This window comes from Balaenoptera physalus, assembly GCF_965194825.1.
Source record: "Balaenoptera physalus genome assembly, chromosome: 9".
Lineage (NCBI taxonomy): Eukaryota > Metazoa > Chordata > Mammalia > Artiodactyla > Balaenopteridae > Balaenoptera > Balaenoptera physalus.
Window position 1 is genome coordinate 75,532,463 of NC_138888.1, and position 13,625 is coordinate 75,546,087.

The window sequence follows — 13,625 nt, forward strand, 5'->3', positions numbered from 1 at the left end:
ATTCCATTGTGTACGTGGACCACTTCTTCTTGGTGCATTCCTCGGTTGATGGACATTTTCATTGCTTCCAAGTGCTGGCTATGGTAAATCTTGCTGGCGTACAGGTTTGCCAGCCTGTGACTTTTTGATTCTCATTTTCTCAAGTGATAGGCCAAGCAGTGGTTGTGATTGATTGACTGGTAGCTCAATGTTTCCCTTTTCAAAGCACCTACACTGTGTTTTCATTAGTGGCTCTTTACATGCCCCCCCTTACAACCGAAGGTACGCATTTCTCCACACTCCCTTCACGGTTTATTTTTTGCAGCATTTTTCCTAATGGCCATTCTGACTGCTGTGAGCTGATAGGTTTTTGTAATATGGGTATGCATGTCATTAAATTTTTTTAAATTCGTCATATTCCTACCCCTTTTTCTTTTCTCTTAAAAGAAAAACCCGTGAGTACAATATAGCTCTTGAACTTGTCTTCTTCGAAGCTTGCCCTCTTTTGAATTTTTTGGTCGATTTTTGACCCCAGAAATTTTCTGGAGGGCAGGTATCATTTACAGAACTGCAAGTTGGTGAAAATTTAGTGACCTTTTGCAGTGGGTTCAAAGCTGCTGTTGTGGGAAACGGCCACAAGGAGGTAGCATTTCTCCATTCCCCAATCTGGGTACTAGGGCAGCAGAGCCTTTCTGGAAGTCATTGTCCTAGGTTGTAAATTAGAATGGAAATTGCCAGGAGAAATCCCCATAAGTTTATGTCTCATTACTTCTTCTTGGTTTTTAAAATTTTTTTAATCTGGGTAAAGTTTAGAATATTGTTTGTCCTAGGTGTACACAATCTGGTTCATTTGTACATTATGTATGTCTATTAATGTACAGATCCTCTTCCCATGTAAAATATTACAGTGTTCCGTCGACCTCCCTTGCTATATGTTCGGTGTTTTTGATACATGTATATAATATGTATTTGTATATGTATGGTAACACTAATGTTCATTTCTCAATTTCCCCCCTCCTTTCCTTTCAGATGAGCATAGTTTGTTTTCTAAGCCTGTGAGTGTCTTTCTCTTTGGAAATATGTTCATCTGTGTCAGTTATTAGATAATGCCATAAGTGATAATATAGGATATAGGTGTTTTGCTTTCCGACCTACTTCATGTTTTGTGATTATCTCCAGGCTCAAGTATGGTTCCTCAAAGAGCAGTGCTTCAATGTTTTCCATGGCTAATATTCCATTGTGTACATGGACCACTTCTTCTTGGTGCATTCCTCTGTCGATGGACATTTTCGTTGCTTCCAAGTGTTGCCTATGGTAAATATTGCTGGAGTGCAGGATTGCCATCCTGTGATTTTTGATTTATCATTCTCTCAGGTGATAGACCCAGCAGTGGGTATGATTGATTGACTGGTACGGTAGCTCAACGTTTACCTTTTCAAGGCAACTCCATTGTGCTTTCATTAGTGGCTCTTACCACGTCCCCCTTAGAATCAAGGGTACGCATTTCTCCACAATCACGTCAGCATTTATTGTTCGCAGAATTTTTTTTGATGGCCATTATGACTGGTTTGAGCTGATAGGTTTTTGTAATTTGGGTTTACATGTCTGTAAAAATTCCTACAATTCATCATTTTTCCACGGCTTTTTCTTTTCTGTTAAAAGAAAAAAGCAAAAAAGTGTGAGTATAATATACCTCTTCAAATATTCTTTTTGGAAGGTTGCACTCTAGAATTTTTTGGTCGATTTTCGACCTCAGTATTTTTTGGAGGGCAGGTGTCATTTACAGAACTGCAATTGGTGAATACTTAGTGACCTTTTGCAGTGGGTTTAAAGCTGCTGTTGTGGGAAACGGCCACAAGGATGCAGCATTTCTCCATTCCCAAATCTGGGTACTAGGGCAGCAGAGCCATTCTAGAAGTCGTTTGTCTAGGTTGTAAATTTGAATGGAATGTGCCAGGAAAACCCCCCATAAGTCTATGTCTCATTACTCCTAGTTCGTTGCTTTAATTTTTTCAATTGGGGTAATGGTTAGAATGTTGCTTGTCCAAGGTGTACACACTCTGGTTCATCTACATATTCTACATACCTATTTATGTAGAGATCCTCTTCCCTTGTAAATTATTACAGTGTTCTGTAATCCTTCCTTGCTATATGGTCGGTCTTTTTGATATATGTATATAATATGTATTTGTATACATATGGTAACGCTAATCTTCATTTATCCATTCCCCCCACCTTTACTTTTAGATAAGCATAGTTCTTTTTTAATAAGTCTGTGATTGACTTTCTGTGTGGAAATATGTTCATTTGTGTCAGTTATTAGATAACGCCTATAAGTGATATCATAGGATATAGGACTTTTGCATTCCGACTTACCTCATGTTCTGTGATTATCTCCAAGATCATCTATGGGGCCTCAAAGAGCAGTGTTTCATTGTTTTCCATGGCTAGTATTCATTGTGTACATGGACCACTTCTTCTTTATCCTTTCATCTGTAGATGGACATTTTGGTTGCTTCACTGTCTTGTCTATTGTGAATAAGGCTGCAGTGCAGCTTTTGCAGCCCGGTTCTTCTTCATTCTGGTCTTCTCAGGTGAGAGGCCCATTGGTGCGCCTGCTGGATTGACTGGTACCTCAATTTTTCCTTTTAAACGCAGCTCTTTCCTGTTCTCATTATTAGCGTTTAACCCTTTTACATCTCACCAGCAGCTAGAGGGTACACAGTTCTCTAAAACCTCTTCAGCATTTATTGTTTGTAGACTTTTTGCCAATGGTCAGTCGACTGGTGTGAATTGAAGACTTTTTGTAGATTAGATTGCATGAGTCTAATACTTCCTGAGGCTGAGCTTTTATCCATTTCCCTTTCTTTAAAAAGAGAGTGAGTAAAACTTACCTCTTCATACTATCTTCTTGAAAATTTTGCCTGTTTTGAATTTTTTTTATCCATTCCCTACCTCAGCACAATTTTGACGGCAGGTGTCCTTTACAGCCCTGAGTCCTTGTGAATGGTAAGTGACCATTAGCTGTGGGTTAAAAGCTGCTCTTGCGGGAATCGGCCACATGGCGGCAGCATTTCTCCTTTACCAAATCTGGTTACTAGGTCAACAGAGCCTTACTGGAAGTGGTGTTCTAGGTTGTAAATTAGAATGGCATGTGAGAGGAAAACGCCCTTTAATGTATGTCTCATTACTTCTTGTTGTTATTTTTAACTTAAGTTTTATTTTTTATCACAGCAAACTTGATTACAATGTTTTGTTTGTTCTAGGTGTGCAAGATGTGGTTCTTTCACACATATACATATATCTATTCTTCTTCGGAGCCTTTTCCCATGTAGGTTATGACACAATGTTGAGTAGTCTTCTCTTGGTATTGCGTAGGTCTTTGGTGATTACATATTTCACAGGTGTTTGTATCTCTCTGTTAACCTCAATACGGTAATGTATCCATTCCTCACACCTTTCTAATTGGTGAACCATAAGTTTTTTTATTGATTCTATGATAGTGTTTCTCTGTGGAAATATCTTTGTTTGTATCATTTTTTAGGTAACCCCTATATATGATATGATAGGATATGTGTCTTTCGCTTCCTCACTTACTCCAAGTTGCGTGATTACTTCTAGACTCATCTACGGTGCTGCAAATGGCATTGTTTCCTTTTTTCACTAGCTCATATTCCATCTGTACAGGTAGCAGTTCTTCTTTGTCCACCCATCTTTCGGTGGACTTTTTGGTTACTTCCATATCTTGGCTATTGTAATAGTGTGCAATGCAGATTTGCGTGGCTGTGTCCTTCCAATTCTGTCTTCTTAGTTTATAGGTCCAGGAATAGGTCTGCTGGATCATATGGTAGCTCAATGTTTACTTTTTAAAGGCACCTCTGTTCTGTTCTCCTTAGTGGCTCTTTCCAGGTTACGTCCCACTTAAAGTGGAGGGCATGTATTTCTTCCCAGCACCTTCAGGATTTATTCTTTGTAGTTTTTGCTGATGATTATTCTGAGTGGTGTGAGCTGATACCTCTTTGTGGTTGAATTTGCATGTGTCTCATAATGCGTTGAAATTGAGCTTTAAGACATGATCTTTTTATTTTTCCAGCTGTGATTAGAGCTTATTTCTTCACAGTGTTTTCTTAAAGTATGTGTCACCATTTGTAATATTTTGGCCATTATCTCCCTCAAGACATTTTGAGGGCAGGTTTCATTTACAGCCCTGCAGTACTTGTTCATGTGAAGTGACCATTAGCTCAGGCTTTAAACCTGCTTTTGCAGGTAACGGCCAGAGAGCGGCAGCCTTTCTACGTTTCCCATGCTGGTACTAGGGAAACAGACCTACTGGCCAGTGGTGTTCTTCGGTTATAAATTAGAGTGCAATGTGCCCGGATAAACCCACAAATGTTGATGTCTCCTTGCTTTTGTTTGTTTTTAAATTGAGTTTATATTTATTATTAGAGTAATATTCCATTGTGTACGTGGACCACTTCTTGGTGCATTCCTCGGTTGATGGACATTTTCATTGCTTCCAAGTGCTGGCTATGGTAAATCTTGCTGGCGTACAGGTTTGCCAGCCTGTGACTTTTTGATTCTCATTTTCTCAAGTGATAGGCCAAGCAGTGGTTGTGATTGATTGACTGGTAGCTCAATGTTTCCCTTTTCAAAGCACCTACACTGTGTTTTCATTAGTGGCTCTTTACATGCCCCCCCTTACAACCGAAGGTACGCATTTCTCCACACTCCCTTCACGGTTTATTTTTTGCAGCATTTTTCCTAATGGCCATTCTGACTGCTGTGAGCTGATAGGTTTTTGTAATATGGGTATGCATGTCATTAAATTTTTTTAAATTCGTCATATTCCTACCCCTTTTTCTTTTCTCTTAAAAGAAAAACCCGTGAGTACAATATAGCTCTTGAACTTGTCTTCTTCGAAGCTTGCCCTCTTTTGAATTTTTTGGTCGATTTTTGACCCCAGAAATTTTCTGGAGGGCAGGTATCATTTACAGAACTGCAAGTTGGTGAAAATTTAGTGACCTTTTGCAGTGGGTTCAAAGCTGCTGTTGTGGGAAACGGCCACAAGGAGGTAGCATTTCTCCATTCCCCAATCTGGGTACTAGGGCAGCAGAGCCTTTCTGGAAGTCATTGTCCTAGGTTGTAAATTAGAATGGAAATTGCCAGGAGAAATCCCCATAAGTTTATGTCTCATTACTTCTTCTTGGTTTTTAAAATTTTTTTAATCTGGGTAAAGTTTAGAATATTGTTTGTCCTAGGTGTACACAATCTGGTTCATTTGTACATTATGTATGTCTATTAATGTACAGATCCTCTTCCCATGTAGAATATTACAGTGTTCCGTCGACCTCCCTTGCTATATGTTCGGTGTTTTTGATACATGTATATAATATGTATTTGTATATGTATGGTAACACTAATGTTCATTTCTCAATTTCCCCCCTCCTTTCCTTTCAGATGAGCATAGTTTGTTTTCTAAGCCTGTGAGTGTCTTTCTCTTTGGAAATATGTTCATCTGTGTCAGTTATTAGATAATGCCATAAGTGATAATATAGGATATAGGTGTTTTGCTTTCCGACCTACTTCATGTTTTGTGATTATCTCCAGGCTCAAGTATGGTTCCTCAAAGAGCAGTGCTTCAATGTTTTCCATGGCTAATATTCCATTGTGTACATGGACCACTTCTTCTTGGTGCATTCCTCTGTCGATGGACATTTTCGTTGCTTCCAAGTGTTGCCTATGGTAAATATTGCTGGAGTGCAGGATTGCCATCCTGTGATTTTTGATTTATCATTCTCTCAGGTGATAGACCCAGCAGTGGGTATGATTGATTGACTGGTACGGTAGCTCAACGTTTACCTTTTCAAGGCAACTCCATTGTGCTTTCATTAGTGGCTCTTACCACGTCCCCCTTAGAATCAAGGGTACGCATTTCTCCACAATCACGTCAGCATTTATTGTTCGCAGAATTTTTTTTGATGGCCATTATGACTGGTTTGAGCTGATAGGTTTTTGTAATTTGGGTTTACATGTCTGTAAAAATTCCTACAATTCATCATTTTTCCACGGCTTTTTCTTTTCTGTTAAAAGAAAAAAGCAAAAAAGTGTGAGTATAATATACCTCTTCAAATATTCTTTTTGGAAGGTTGCACTCTAGAATTTTTTGGTCGATTTTCGACCTCAGTATTTTTTGGAGGGCAGGTGTCATTTACAGAACTGCAATTGGTGAATACTTAGTGACCTTTTGCAGTGGGTTTAAAGCTGCTGTTGTGGGAAACGGCCACAAGGATGCAGCATTTCTCCATTCCCAAATCTGGGTACTAGGGCAGCAGAGCCATTCTAGAAGTCGTTTGTCTAGGTTGTAAATTTGAATGGAATGTGCCAGGAAAACCCCCCATAAGTCTATGTCTCATTACTCCTAGTTCGTTGCTTTAATTTTTTCAATTGGGGTAATGGTTAGAATGTTGCTTGTCCAAGGTGTACACACTCTGGTTCATCTACATATTCTACATACCTATTTATGTAGAGATCCTCTTCCCTTGTAAATTATTACAGTGTTCTGTAATCCTTCCTTGCTATATGGTCGGTCTTTTTGATATATGTATATAATATGTATTTGTATACATATGGTAACGCTAATCTTCATTTATCCATTCCCCCCACCTTTACTTTTAGATAAGCATAGTTCTTTTTTAATAAGTCTGTGATTGACTTTCTGTGTGGAAATATGTTCATTTGTGTCAGTTATTAGATAACGCCTATAAGTGATATCATAGGATATAGGACTTTTGCATTCCGACTTACCTCATGTTCTGTGATTATCTCCAAGATCATCTATGGGGCCTCAAAGAGCAGTGTTTCATTGTTTTCCATGGCTAGTATTCATTGTGTACATGGACCACTTCTTCTTTATCCTTTCATCTGTAGATGGACATTTTGGTTGCTTCACTGTCTTGTCTATTGTGAATAAGGCTGCAGTGCAGCTTTTGCAGCCCGGTTCTTCTTCATTCTGGTCTTCTCAGGTGAGAGGCCCATTGGTGCGCCTGCTGGATTGACTGGTACCTCAATCTTTCCTTTTAAACGCAGCTCTTTCCTGTTCTCATTATTAGCGTTTAACCCTTTTACATCTCACCAGCAGCTAGAGGGTACACAGTTCTCTAAAACCTCTTCAGCATTTATTGTTTGTAGACTTTTTGCCAATGGTCAGTCGACTGGTGTGAATTGAAGACTTTTTGTAGATTAGATTGCATGAGTCTAATACTTCCTGAGGCTGAGCTTTTATCCATTTTCCTTTCTTTAAAAAGAGAGTGAGTAAAACTTACCTCTTCATACTATCTTCTTGAAAATTTTGCCTGTTTTGAATTTTTTTTATCCATTCCCTACCTCAGCACAATTTTGACGGCAGGTGTCCTTTACAGCCCTGAGTCCTTGTGAATGGTAAGTGACCATTAGCTGTGGGTTAAAAGCTGCTCTTGCGGGAATCGGCCACATGGCGGCAGCATTTCTCCTTTACCAAATCTGGTTACTAGGTCAACAGAGCCTTACTGGAAGTGGTGTTCTAGGTTGTAAATTAGAATGGCATGTGAGAGGAAAACGCCCTTTAATGTATGTCTCATTACTTCTTGTTGTTATTTTTAACTTAAGTTTTATTTTTTATCACAGCAAACTTGATTACAATGTTTTGTTTGTTCTAGGTGTGCAAGATGTGGTTCTTTCACACATATACATATATCTATTCTTCTTCGGAGCCTTTTCCCATGTAGGTTATGACACAATGTTGAGTAGTCTTCTCTTGGTATTGCGTAGGTCTTTGGTGATTACATATTTCACAGGTGTTTGTATCTCTCTGTTAACCTCAATACGGTAATGTATCCATTCCTCACACCTTTCTAATTGGTGAACCATAAGTTTTTTTATTGATTCTATGATAGTGTTTCTCTGTGGAAATATCTTTGTTTGTATCATTTTTTAGGTAACCCCTATATATGATATGATAGGATATGTGTCTTTCGCTTCCTCACTTACTCCAAGTTGCGTGATTACTTCTAGACTCATCTACGGTGCTGCAAATGGCATTGTTTCCTTTTTTCACTAGCTCATATTCCATCTGTACAGGTAGCAGTTCTTCTTTGTCCACCCATCTTTCGGTGGACTTTTTGGTTACTTCCATATCTTGGCTATTGTAATAGTGTGCAATGCAGATTTGCGTGGCTGTGTCCTTCCAATTCTGTCTTCTTAGTTTATAGGTCCAGGAATAGGTCTGCTGGATCATATGGTAGCTCAATGTTTACTTTTTAAAGGCACCTCTGTTCTGTTCTCCTTAGTGGCTCTTTCCAGGTTACGTCCCACTTAAAGTGGAGGGCATGTATTTCTTCCCAGCACCTTCAGGATTTATTCTTTGTAGTTTTTGCTGATGATTATTCTGAGTGGTGTGAGCTGATACCTCTTTGTGGTTGAATTTGCATGTGTCTCATAATGCGTTGAAATTGAGCTTTAAGACATGATCTTTTTATTTTTCCAGCTGTGATTAGAGCTTATTTCTTCACAGTGTTTTCTTAAAGTATGTGTCACCATTTGTAATATTTTGGCCATTATCTCCCTCAAGACATTTTGAGGGCAGGTTTCATTTACAGCCCTGCAGTACTTGTTCATGTGAAGTGACCATTAGCTCAGGCTTTAAACCTGCTTTTGCAGGTAACGGCCAGAGAGCGGCAGCCTTTCTACGTTTCCCATGCTGGTACTAGGGAAACAGACCTACTGGCCAGTGGTGTTCTTCGGTTATAAATTAGAGTGCAATGTGCCCGGATAAACCCACAAATGTTGATGTCTCCTTGCTTTTGTTTGTTTTTAAATTGAGTTTATATTTATTATTAGAGTAATATTCCATTGTGTACGTGGACCACTTCTTCTTGGTGCATTCCTCGGTTGATGGACATTTTCATTGTTTCCAAGTGCTGGCTATGGTAAATCTTGCTGGCGTACAGGTTTGCCAGCCTGTGACTTTTTGATTCTCATTTTCTCAAGTGATAGGCCAAGCAGTGGTTGTGATTGATTGACTGGTAGCTCAATGTTTCCCTTTTCAAAGCACCTACACTGTGTTTTCATTAGTGGCTCTTTACATGCCCCCCCTTACAACCGAAGGTACGCATTTCTCCACACTCCCTTCACGGTTTATTTTTTGCAGCATTTTTCCTAATGGCCATTCTGACTGCTGTGAGCTGATAGGTTTTTGTAATATGGGTATGCATGTCATTAAATTTTTTTAAATTCGTCATATTCCTACCCCTTTTTCTTTTCTCTTAAAAGAAAAACCCGTGAGTACAATATAGCTCTTGAACTTGTCTTCTTCGAAGCTTGCCCTCTTTTGAATTTTTTGGTCGATTTTTGACCCCAGAAATTTTCTGGAGGGCAGGTATCATTTACAGAACTGCAAGTTGGTGAAAATTTAGTGACCTTTTGCAGTGGGTTCAAAGCTGCTGTTGTGGGAAACGGCCACAAGGAGGTAGCATTTCTCCATTCCCCAATCTGGGTACTAGGGCAGCAGAGCCTTTCTGGAAGTCATTGTCCTAGGTTGTAAATTAGAATGGAAATTGCCAGGAGAAATCCCCATAAGTTTATGTCCCATTACTTCTTCTTGGTTTTTAAAATTTTCTTAATCTGGGTAAAGTTTAGAATATTGTTTGTCCTAGGTGTACACAATCTGGTTCATTTGTACATTATGTATGTCTATTAATGTACAGATCCTCTTCCCATGTAAAATATTACAGTGTTCCGTCGACCTCCCTTGCTATATGTTCGGTGTTTTTGATACATGTATATAATATGTATTTGTATATGTATGGTAACACTAATGTTCATTTCTCAATTTCCCCCCTCCTTTCCTTTCAGATGAGCATAGTTTGTTTTCTAAGCCTGTGAGTGTCTTTCTCTTTGGAAATATGTTCATCTGTGTCAGTTATTAGATAATGCCATAAGTGATAATATAGGATATAGGTGTTTTGCTTTCCGACCTACTTCATGTTTTGTGATTATCTCCAGGCTCAAGTATGGTGCCTCAAAGAGCAGTGCTTCAATGTTTTCCATGGCTAATATTCCATTGTGTACATGGACCACTTCTTCTTGGTGCATTCCTCTGTCGATGGACATTTTCGTTGCTTCCAAGTGTTGCCTATGGTAAATATTGCTGGAGTGCAGGATTTCCAGCCTGTGATTTTTGATTTTCATTTTCTCAGGTGATAGACCCAGCAGTGGGTATGATTGATTGACTGGTACGGTAGCTCAACGTTTACTTTTTCAAGGCAACTCCATTGTGCTTTCATTAGTGGCTCTTACCACGTCCCCCTTAGAATCAAGGGTACGCATTTCTCCACAATCACGTCAGCATTTATTGTTGGCAGAATTTTTTTTGATGGCCATTATGACTGGTGTGAGCTGATAGGTTTTTGTAATTTGGGTTTACATGTCTGTAAAAATTCCTACAATTCATCATTTTTCCACGGCTTTTTCTTTTCTGTTAAAAGAAAAAAGCAAAAAATTGTGAGTATAATATACCTCTTCAAATATTCTTTTTGGAAGGTTGCACTCTAGAATTTTTTGGTCGATTTTCGACCTCAGTATTTTTTGGAGGGCAGGTGTCATTTACAGAACTGCAATTGGTGAATACTTAGTGACCTTTTGCAGTGGGTTTAAAGCTGCTGTTGTGGGAAACGGCCACAAGGATGCAGCATTTCTCCATTCCCAAATCTGGGTACTAGGGCAGCAGAGCCATTCTAGAAGTCGTTTGTCTAGGTTGTAAATTTGAATGGAATGTGCCAGGAAAACCCCCCATAAGTCTATGTCTCATTACTCCTAGTTCGTTGTTTTAATTTTTTCAATTGGGGTAATGGTTAGAATGTTGCTTGTCCAAGGTGTACACACTCTGGTTCATCTACATATTCTACATACCTATTTATGTAGAGATCCTCTTCCCTTGTAAATTATTACAGTGTTCCGTAATCCTTCCTTGCTATATGGTCGGTCTTTTTGATATATGTATATAATATGTATTTGTATACATATGGTAACGCTAATCTTCATTTATCCATTCCCCCCACCTTTACTTTTAGATAAGCATAGTTCTTTTTTAATAAGTCTGTGATTGACTTTCTGTGTGGAAATATGTTCATTTGTGTCAGTTATTAGATAACGCCTATAAGTGATATCATAGGATATAGGACTTTTGCTTTCCGACTTACCTCATGTTCTGTGATTATCTCCAAGATCATCTATGGGGCCTCAAAGAGCAGTGTTTCATTGTTTTCCATGGCTAGTATTCATTGTGTACATGGACCACTTCTTCTTTATCCTTTCATCTGTAGATGGACATTTTGGTTGCTTCACTGTCTTGTCTATTGTGAATAAGGCTGCAGTGCAGCTTTTGCAGCCCGGGTCTTCTTCATTCTGGTCTTCTCAGGTGAGAGGCCCATTGGTGCGCCTGCTGGATTGACTGGTACCTCAATTTTTCCTTTTAAACGCAGCTCTTTCCTGTTCTCATTATTAGCGTTTAACCCTTTTACATCTCACCAGCAGCTAGAGGGTACACAGTTCTCTAAAACCTCTTCAGCATTTATTGTTTGTAGACTTTTTGCCAATGGTCAGTCGACTGGTGTGAATTGAAGACTTTTTGTAGATTAGATTGCATGAGAATAATACTTCCTGAGGCTGAGCTTTTATCCATTTTCCTTTCTTTAAAAAGAGAGTGAGTAAAACTTACCTCTTCATACTATCTTCTTGAAAATTTTGCCTGTTTTGAATTTTTTTTATCCATTCCCTACCTCAGCACAATTTTGACGGCAGGTGTCCTTTACAGCCCTGAGTCCTTGTGAATGGTAAGTGACCATTAGCTGTGGGTTAAAAGCTGCTCTTGCGGGAATCGGCCACATGGCGGCAGCATTTCTCCTTTACCAAATCTGGTTACTAGGTCAACAGAGCCTTACTGGAAGTGGTGTTCTAGGTTGTAAATTAGAATGGCATGTGAGAGGAAAACGCCCTTTAATGTATGTCTCATTACTTCTTGTTGTTATTTTTAACTTAATTTTTATTTTTTATCACAGCAAACTTGATTACAATGTTTTGTTTGTTCTAGGTGTGCAAGATGTGGTTCTTTCACACATATACATATATCTATTCTTCTTCGGAGCCTTTTCCCATGTAGGTTATGACACAATGTTGAGTAGTCTTCTCTTGGTATTGCGTAGGTCTTTGGTGATTACATATTTCACAGGTGTTTGTATCTCTCTGTTAACCTCAATACGGTAATGTATCCATTCCTCACACCTTTCTAATTGGTGAACCATAAGTTTTTTTATTGATTCTATGATAGTGTTTCTCTGTGGAAATATCTTTGTTTGTATCATTTTTTAGGTAACCCCTATATATGATATGATAGGATATGTGTCTTTCGCTTTCTCACTTACTCCAAGTTGCGTGATTACTTCTAGACTCATCTACGGTGCTGCAAATGGCATTGTTTCCTTTTTTCACTAGCTCATATTCCATCTGTACAGGTAGCAGTTCTTCTTTGTCCACCCATCTGTCGGTGGACTTTTTGGTTACTTCCATATCTTGGCTATTGTAATAGTGTGCAATGCAGATTTGCGTGGCTGTGTCCTTCCAATTCTGTCTTCTTAGTTTATAGGTCCAGGAATAGGTCTGCTGGATCATATGGTAGCTCAATGTTTACTTTTTAAAGGCACCTCTGTTCTGTTCTCCTTAGTGTCTCTTTCCAGGTTACGTCCCACTTAAAGTGGAGGGCATGTATTTCTTCCCAGCACCTTCAGGATTTATTCTTTGTAGTTTTTGCTGATGATTATTCTGAGTGGTGTGAGCTGATACCTCTTTGTGGTTGAATTTGCATGTGTCTCATAATGCGTTGAAATTGAGCTTTAAGACATGATCTTTTTATTTTTCCAGCTGTGATTAGAGCTTATTTCTTCACAGTGTTTTCTGAAAGTATGTGTCACCATTTGTAATATTTTGGCCGTTATCTCCCTCAAGACATTTTGAGGGCAGGTTTCATTTACAGCCCTGCAGTACTTGTTCATGTGAAGTGACCATTAGCTCAGGCTTTAAACCTGCTTTGGCAGGTAACGGCCAGAGTGCGGCAGCCTTTCTACGTTTCCCATGCTGGTACTAGGGAAACAGACCTACCGGCCAGTGGTGTTCTTCGGTTATAAATTAGAGTGCAATGTGCCCGGATAAAACCACAAATGTTGATGTCTCCTTGCTTTTGTTTGTTTTTAAATTGAGTTTATATTTATTATTAGAGTAATATTCCATTGTGTACGTGGACCACTTCTTCTTGGTGCATTCCTCGGTTGATGGACATTTTCATTGCTTCCAAGTGCTGGCTATGGTAAATCTTGCTGGCGTACAGGTTTGCCAGCCTGTGACTTTTTGATTCTCATTTTCTCAAGTGATAGGCCAAGCAGTGGTTGTGATTGATTGACTGGTAGCTCAATGTTTCCCTTTTCAAAGCACCTACACTGTGTTTTCATTAGTGGCTCTTTACATGCCCCCCCTTACAACCGAAGGTACGCATTTCTCCACACTCCCTTCACGGTTTATTTTTTGCAGCATTTTTCCTAATGGCCATTCTGACTGCTGTG